Source organism: Carassius carassius, chromosome 32 (assembly GCF_963082965.1).
Source record: "Carassius carassius chromosome 32, fCarCar2.1, whole genome shotgun sequence".
Taxonomy (NCBI): Eukaryota; Metazoa; Chordata; class Actinopteri; order Cypriniformes; family Cyprinidae; genus Carassius; species Carassius carassius.
Genome location: NC_081786.1, coordinates 12,043,650 through 12,051,427, shown reverse-complemented (window position 1 = coordinate 12,051,427; position 7,778 = coordinate 12,043,650). Strand labels below are relative to the sequence as shown.

At 37.2% G+C, this 7,778-nt stretch overlaps 1 protein-coding gene across 2 annotated transcripts in view; it reads left to right on the top strand.

Annotated features, from left to right (window-relative positions):
* The first annotated feature begins 1,276 nt into the window (after positions 1 to 1,276).
* peli1b (pellino E3 ubiquitin protein ligase 1b) overlaps positions 1,277 to 7,778 on the top strand; it is a 30,053-nt gene continuing 23,551 nt past the window's right edge. The window contains exon 1 of one of the 2 annotated variants that reach the window (XM_059520286.1): positions 1,277 to 1,658. The gene's annotated coding sequence lies outside the window, so the exon portion shown is untranslated. Of the gene's footprint in view, positions 1,663 to 7,778 lie in introns of both variants that reach the window. The other variant, XM_059520287.1, reaches the window with a different exon arrangement.

Here is a 7,778-nt window from a genome sequence, read left to right as displayed (position 1 = left end):
GTCCCATATCATAAAAGAGTGGGTGGAAGAGAGATGATCTGATTGCCTTTAGGTTTATGTAAGCAGGTAATGGAAGTGACATCTATCTCCTGGAAACATGCACAAGAACTACATGTTTTTTGAAAGAGAGAGCATTTTTAGTACACTCTGAATAACAAGGAAGAATCTGAGCATCTATTTTTTCCTAGTGTAATCACATAATTTATATGATTTCCTTTTGCAGCACTGTCTATATGAAACGGTCTGTGGCTGTGTAGCGTCATTGCACTCAAAATAATCAGATCTACTGATGTCTCTGGATACCTCTATCATCTGGGACAGTTTTGAGATGTTAACTTCCATATAGTGTTTATTTTGTCCACATGACCTCTTTTCTGTTTTTTTTTTTTTTTTACTCTTGCAAAGACAGTAAACTTGACTGGGCCTGACATTAATCTTAATCAGGATGGTTAATGATGAGGCATCATCATGCATTCATAACCCCTAAAAGAACAACACCATAACATTCTTCAGTGATGAGGCATCATCATGCATTCATAACCCCTAAAAGAACAATACCATAACATTCTTCAGTATTACTCATAAAAAATAGCCTAAACTTGTTCTCGTTATACAGGCATTACAGTCTTGATTGCGGAGTCATGTTTAATTTGACTTTCCAATAGTACATGCCAAAATAAGGCAGTGTTGTGTCAGAAAACAGGAAACCACACAAATACCTTTAATGCCAAGTTAATCAAAGGCAAGCAGCACTCAATTCAGATTTCAGATGGGTTACTCCAACAGTCATACAAATAAAAAATTAATGAATAAATAAATATGACAATAATAAAAAATTAAATAAATAATAATAATGCAGCATACAAATACATAATAAATTAGAAATTAGGTAGCCTAATAAAAATACACTAGTCTGCATTTATGACTAACAATGACACACAACACAATTGTTTTCCTAAAAAAATCCATTATCCTCTTTATGTAGGCTGTTGACAGAGAGATGAATAGCCTACTGGTAGTGTTTAATGAATAATATCTATAAGGGCCTTACTCCTTTGAACTGTTGTACAGACATCTATTGAATATGGCAATAAATGTAGTTATTGTTTTCTGTGGGCGTGCCTGCAGCTCAAATATGAGATTTGCTGCAAAGACACGTTTGTGACCCATAGACTGTATAACCTAACCCAGTAACATTTGCAAATTCTGACTCCTTCTGAGATTAGAACTACATTACCCAGAATGCTCTTCACCCGATCAGTGACGCGGCAGGTTTTTCTCTGCTCATAGCCACTAAAATACAAAACACCACCACCGTCCGTTTACAGTCTCTCTAGAAGCAGCCGGCTTACAACACCATTTTACAAGCATTATTGTTTGTTCCGACCCTCTGTGTTTCTTCCGAGACTGACTGAGATCACGTTGCATTTAACGGGCAAAATATTATTTTTGTTTGAATTTTGAGGATAACTCTCAACACCTGCCTTTGTTAGCAAGTTAGCCTCGCGTGGCTCCTCATCCTTAATTCTCTCTCTCTGTTATATTCTGGTTTGTTTTATTTTCTTTGACAATTTATTCAGTCAAACAGCAGTTGTAGCTACACCCGTGCTAACGGAGCAGCTCTTTGTTCGTGCCTCGGAAAACACACCAGCACCGCCGTGAGTACCTCATATTTACTAGAAAAATAAACAACAGGGCTTGTGTTTTATAAAATAACATGAGTCTGGCTTGTTATCACAGTCTTGTATCTTTGTTATATTTTGTATGTAGGCTATCTTCTAGCTATCATTTTCACTTTAATTCTAAGAATAATTTTAAGTTGGTTTCGTGGTTTTGTATCAGTACTCATCTTTTTATGCCTTTTTTAAAATATTGTTTGAGTCTAATGTTATCAGATAAACTGTCATGGGGTTGTTCTGCTTATCTAAAAGCGAATTAAATGTCTGTAACAGAAGAACATTTATTGTTTAGCAGTGCAAATAAGTGCCATTTATATTTCTCTATGTATTTCTATCACGTACTAATAGGTTTTTTTTGTTTTGTTTGCTTTTTTGCAATAACCTAGCTATCATACGTCAAGTCTAGTTATTGACAACAAGCCTTCGTTTTCATGTGTTTGCGAAGACAATGGAGAGTCATACTAATTGAGAAAGCAGTGCACTCCATATACTTTATGGGCAGAATTTGCATTGGCTTTTATGGGCTCGTTACAGACGTGTCATTGTTCTTTGCTGATGTATTTAAACGCTCGGAGTCATTTGCATAGGCAGACCGAGCATCTGGTCCGACCCAATGTGGCCTTTGTCCCGTTCCCGTGCTGACGTCAGGATGTCAATCACATCCCCCCGTTTTTGGTACCAGCCAGTGCTGCTACATCTGAATTATTTATTAGAACAATCAATGGATTAACATGCGTTAATACAACATTTACTGTCACTCCATTGTTTCTGCTATCACATGCATGCATACTGCTAAAAATGGGAAATTTCCAGCTGTCTAATAAATAATTTTAAAGCTTGGAAGACTACTTAATTTGTAGTATTTATTGGATAGAGAGACTGTACAAAATTGATTGCTGCATTTTAGGCATGGCCTGTAAAAACGTGATTTTAATCTATTTAAATACTTTATGAGGCTTACATTGCAAAGCAAAAATAGTGATTTTTATGAATTGTCTAAAATTACTTACATTTTACATAAACATTCATCTGAAATGTATATTTGTTTTTGTTTAAAATTAAGTTGTTATTTTTTGTTTACAGTAAAATTTAAATTAAAATAAGTTTGAGATCAATAACCAAAGTTATTTTCTCGGGTTTGTGTGTGGTTTAAACTCGTTGAGTGAATTTAGATTTGTGTACTTCACAATGGGTATCTTAGTAGGAGAACATTGATGCAGAGGATGTTTTTGCAGTTATAAACTGAACTTTCTGAATGCTGACAATTCAGTGGTGTTGTTTTCTACCTATACAGTTACTTTTTTGTGGAATAAAGTTACTGGTAAGAGAGAATATTGTTCTCTTGATAAATTACCAGGGAGTCATTTCCTTTAGTTGTTTCACTGCTTTCCTTTAACGAGGGCAAAGGTTACCACCGCTTAACACTTTGTGCCTTTTTTTTTTTGCTGTATTGGTGATTTGTGTATGTTGTTTGTCTTTGTGTACACATCACCTTATGTAACGTGTATTACATGTATTCCCTCAAGCATGGTAGCTGCACTGACTCTGCTCTAGTGTAAAATGATCTCAGTCTGTATCACTTTCAGTGACTTAGACTGCAGGTCTAGGATTAGTTTTTAGTCTGTGCATCTTATCCAGTGGCATTAACTGTGAAAAACTGTTCCTGGATCAGTGCTATGATGGTGAAATTGGCTGTCTCTGTCCCTGAATTGATCTCAAAGCTCATTGGAGCCATGTTTTCATTCTCTGATAAAGATCGCAATGTTCAGTTTAGCTTTTTATTTGCTGTTTTGCTTTGCTCAACTTTGATCTTCTCTCAAAGTTAGCTGTTTTTATGATGAATTTTCCATTTATTAAGCATACATGTTTGAGAATAGATCTTGTAAGGCAATTCAACATAGCATAGTTAAATCCTAGTGCAGTGAATCTAATTTACTGCTTGTCACCAGTCTTTTTCAATCATGAGAAACACTTTTTGCGGGTTTCACAAGTCTTTGTAGGTTGATAAAACAAGTCGCCCACTTTTGACCGATCACCGCATTTTATATGTTCCAGTGATGTATATTCATTTGATGAATAAGCACGGTGCTTTTTTGGAAATTGTGCCATATCTCTTTAAATAGCGCCCCCGGAGACCTTTAACCATATTAACTGCTGATTGTGTCTATTTAATTAAAATTGAGTTATTGACCCAAGTCTACAGTACAGAATCATCTATATCTATGCAACTGTCATGTGTTTGATCAGATTTTTTATTTCTCACAAAAGTAAAGATGTACGCTGTCCAGGTCAGTAAGATTTTTTCTTTGAAAGAAATCAATACTTTTATTCAACATGGACCCATTATAAATGTATTAAAAGTGACAGTAAAACACTTTTTAAGACACTTAAAATGCAACTAAACTAAAAAGAAAACGCCACCCCTCGTGAGCATAAAAAAATCATACAGAACCCAAACTTTTGGAACAGTTTTGTGCTAGTGAACATACATACAACTATTATATTCTTTAACCACTACTGTCTTGTGGCCACTTTGTTGAGTCTCTACACCAGGGATAGACAACTCAGGTCCTGGAGGGCCACTATCCTGCAGAGTTTAGCTCCAACCCTAATTAAACACACCTGAACAAGGCAATCAGTGTTTTCGGGATTACTAGATAGATACAGGCAGGTGAGTTTTTATGAGGGCTGAAGCTAAACTCTGCAGGATAGTGGCCCTCCAGGACCGGAGTTGCCTATCCCTGCTCTACACAATAAAATTTTTAAGGATGACGTATTGTGGAAACTAGGTCAGACAGTGGGCACCTCAGAGGAAAAGGAAGCAGGAAGAACTCTCTCTTTTTCTCACATGCTTGGCTGTGCTGACAGACTACTTCAACCCTGTGAGTTTGTTTGTAGTTGCAACAGCTGAAAACTAAAGAAATTATGTATATTATATTTTAAATGCCTAGGCTAGAGTTGTCTTTACAGTAAACTAGGAGGTGGAGTTGACAGTAAAGGCTTTTTAATGTTAGCAAAAAAATAATGTGACAGAAGACTGGAGTAATGATGTCTGAAAATGCAACCTTGCCAACACATGCAATATTTCACAATATTTACATTTTTACTGAATTTTGGATCAAATAAATGCATCCTTCTTAAAAAAAAAAAAAAAAACCTTGCAGACCCCAAACTTTTCAATGGTAGTCTGTGTGACCGTAGTCTTCACACCTGATCGGATCGTGTATGTATCTTGATTTATTTCATCTCTGCTCCTGTGTATCTGTTGAACTCTATTTAAATTTCAGCATCTAATGTACCAAATAAAACCTGATTCTGATAATCTGTCCTGCTGAGTCTGACTTTCTGCATGCTTTTTACTCCGAGCAGCTAAATTCTGGGCGGTGTGTGAAAGACGAGACTGGCCATGTGACCTGAAGGACACACCAACCCCCATCTCAGGCCACTCTTCCCCTCAGCTTCCTTTGGGGAGAGCCAGAGCTGATCACTGTGGGCTGTAAATGAGTTATTGTCATGGAGACCGAGAGGTCAGCCTCTGCCAGTCAAAGCTGAAATGGGCAGAAGGATGAGCTCTGGCATAAAGAGTGACTGGTGTTTGCGTCATTAAAAGGGATCCTTTCGAACTGCTCAAAAATAAATCTAAAAACCACCTGATTGTTGTTTAAACACTTTTTATTAGTGTTAGCAAATGACTGCTCTGAAAAATGACTTGTTTCCTGTTTAGACAGCCAAGAGCATCCCCCACCTTACTGGACCATTGGGATCATTTGACAGTTTCTGGGAAGATAGCATTGTGCTCTCCTGGGAAGCAAGTGGTTCTTTAGATGTGTGTTTGGACGGCTAGCCTTAGTTTCAGACACGCACACATTGCCCCAAGTGCATGGAGACACAATATCGTGTGTGTTCCTCTGTGGTGTTTTTTTACATATCTGTATGTGTCTGCATGGTTAGTTCATTGTCACCGTCCAGTCTGTTTGTTTCTCTTAGGTTTCAGTGCTCATGTCATTGAATAATTTAAAAAGCCCCTGAAATTGAAGCTCGGCCCGTCCCCTCCTCTCTCCTGTCTTCTCTCCATCCGTCTGTTCCTCACTCATTTAAGAAAACAAGCCATTTCACTGTTACATGTTCAGCTTGAGTGTTGTTTGTAACTGTTTCTCGTTCCTAGATGGTTATCTTCAGTTTTATATTGCTTCCTATCTTTGTTTGTAGTATATCATAAGTTTAAAGTGTGTAAAGAATGCATATTTATGGGTCGTAAGCACAGAATGTGTTTGCAGTTCATTATGCCACTGTTCCATTGTTTTTCTATGTAAACATACAAACATGTTTGACTGCGTTCACGTCTTGTCTTTCACAGTGCCTCACGCATGACACTGTGAATAAAAATGCAGTGATCAAGGAAAAAGGTTGACTTTTAAAATCACATCTCTAGACTATGCGTTTTTTTCATCCCACTGCCATCCCTAATGTTTTTAAATACAAAAACACAATGTGTGACTGGCCTGTTTTTACATTAAAAAACACAAGATGTGAGTAGTAGCATGGGGAAATATATATATTTTTTTAAAGTAGTTTTACCTTGAGCCGAATGCCACATTTTTTTTGAATGCAGTGTTATGTGCAAGTAACTGCAAAAAGTGCAAGCACAGTGGTCAAAAACATCTGTCAAGCACGTTTACATAGGAAAAGGGATAGAATAGTAGTTGACTCGTTGTTCAGTCTTAAAGTGATGGTCCATGCAAAATAATTTTTTTTTTATTCAGCCTCATTTTGTCCCAAAACTGCATGACTGACGTTTTTCTTTGAAATGTAAAAGATATTTTGAGAAATTATATATATATAAAATTGTCAGTAAATTGGAATCAGCTTCAGTAATATTAGGTTCCCTTCAGATTAATCTTCTTTTGTGTTCCCTGAGTAGAAGAAAAGAAAAGATCAAACCAGTTAGACATTTTCATTTTTGAGTGAACTATCCCTTTAAGGAAGCACTGTGGAATAGGTTGTTTTGAGTTCACCTGACCCCGATTTGATGTCTTCTAGTAGGAGACCTTAACAGAGTCATCATTTTGCATCTTTTGACAGTTTTGTGTGATCATCATGTGATTCCAAGCTGTTGTTGTGTTATGGTAAGATCAACAGTTTTGACTTATTAAATACTAGCTATTGTTAATACAGATTTGCATTCACAATTGCATTATATTTTATTTTCTTTGGAGGATTTTTTTGTGAGTCAGTCTGTGAAGTGTTCAATATAAATTGTCTATTGATAAGTTACTTTCAGCCACTACATGAGATGCCTGAGATCTAAACTGCTATTGTGGAACAATTTAGTACTAAAGGACATTCCGTTTTGCCTCACTGTGCATACATGTGTTCCTGTGTGCGCACGGGAGGGTGGGGCATTGCAGAGGTCTCTTCCTTTGTGGTGTAATCGGTACCAGATGGAGGGGTGGGTGTGTGTGTTAATGCCCACTCCTCCTTTTTCCTCACCTCACAAATTAAATCGAAACACATCTTTGAGAGCTGGCTGGTGAAACTGTGGTCGTATTCTAGCTGACTTAATCATGCGACCTCTGGGATGCCCCATGCTAATTTTGCTCTCAGTCTGTTTGTTGTTTGGCGTAAGGCTGGGCGCTTGTTTTTTGTTGATCCTCCATTAAGCAAACACACAGACCAAGCTGAGACTTTATAAATGCGGTTTAAGTCAGAGTCCATGTGCCCTTTGTTGCTCAAAGAAAGCCTAAAGCCAATTAGCCTGCTAGCTCAGTGCTGAGTGAATGACCATGGTGAGGTAGTGTGTGTGTGTGTGTGTGAGATCCATACGGTACTCTGGAGATTAACCAACCTCATAGAGCATGTTAGTAAATTAAAATGGTAGAACTAAATCTGTTTTTCACCTTTTAGAATTTTTTTTTTAAACTCTGACAGTTGATTGGCTAGTTCTGACTCATTGATCGTCACTTTCTCAGACATCAAGGTTTGTTTAAGTTTAGCCACAGACCACAGACTTTTTTACCATGAAGCGGATAACTTTGTCTAATCTTTCATTTCTTCATCTTTCTCAACATCCTCTTTGTAACCTAGTGCCAATAAAAGACA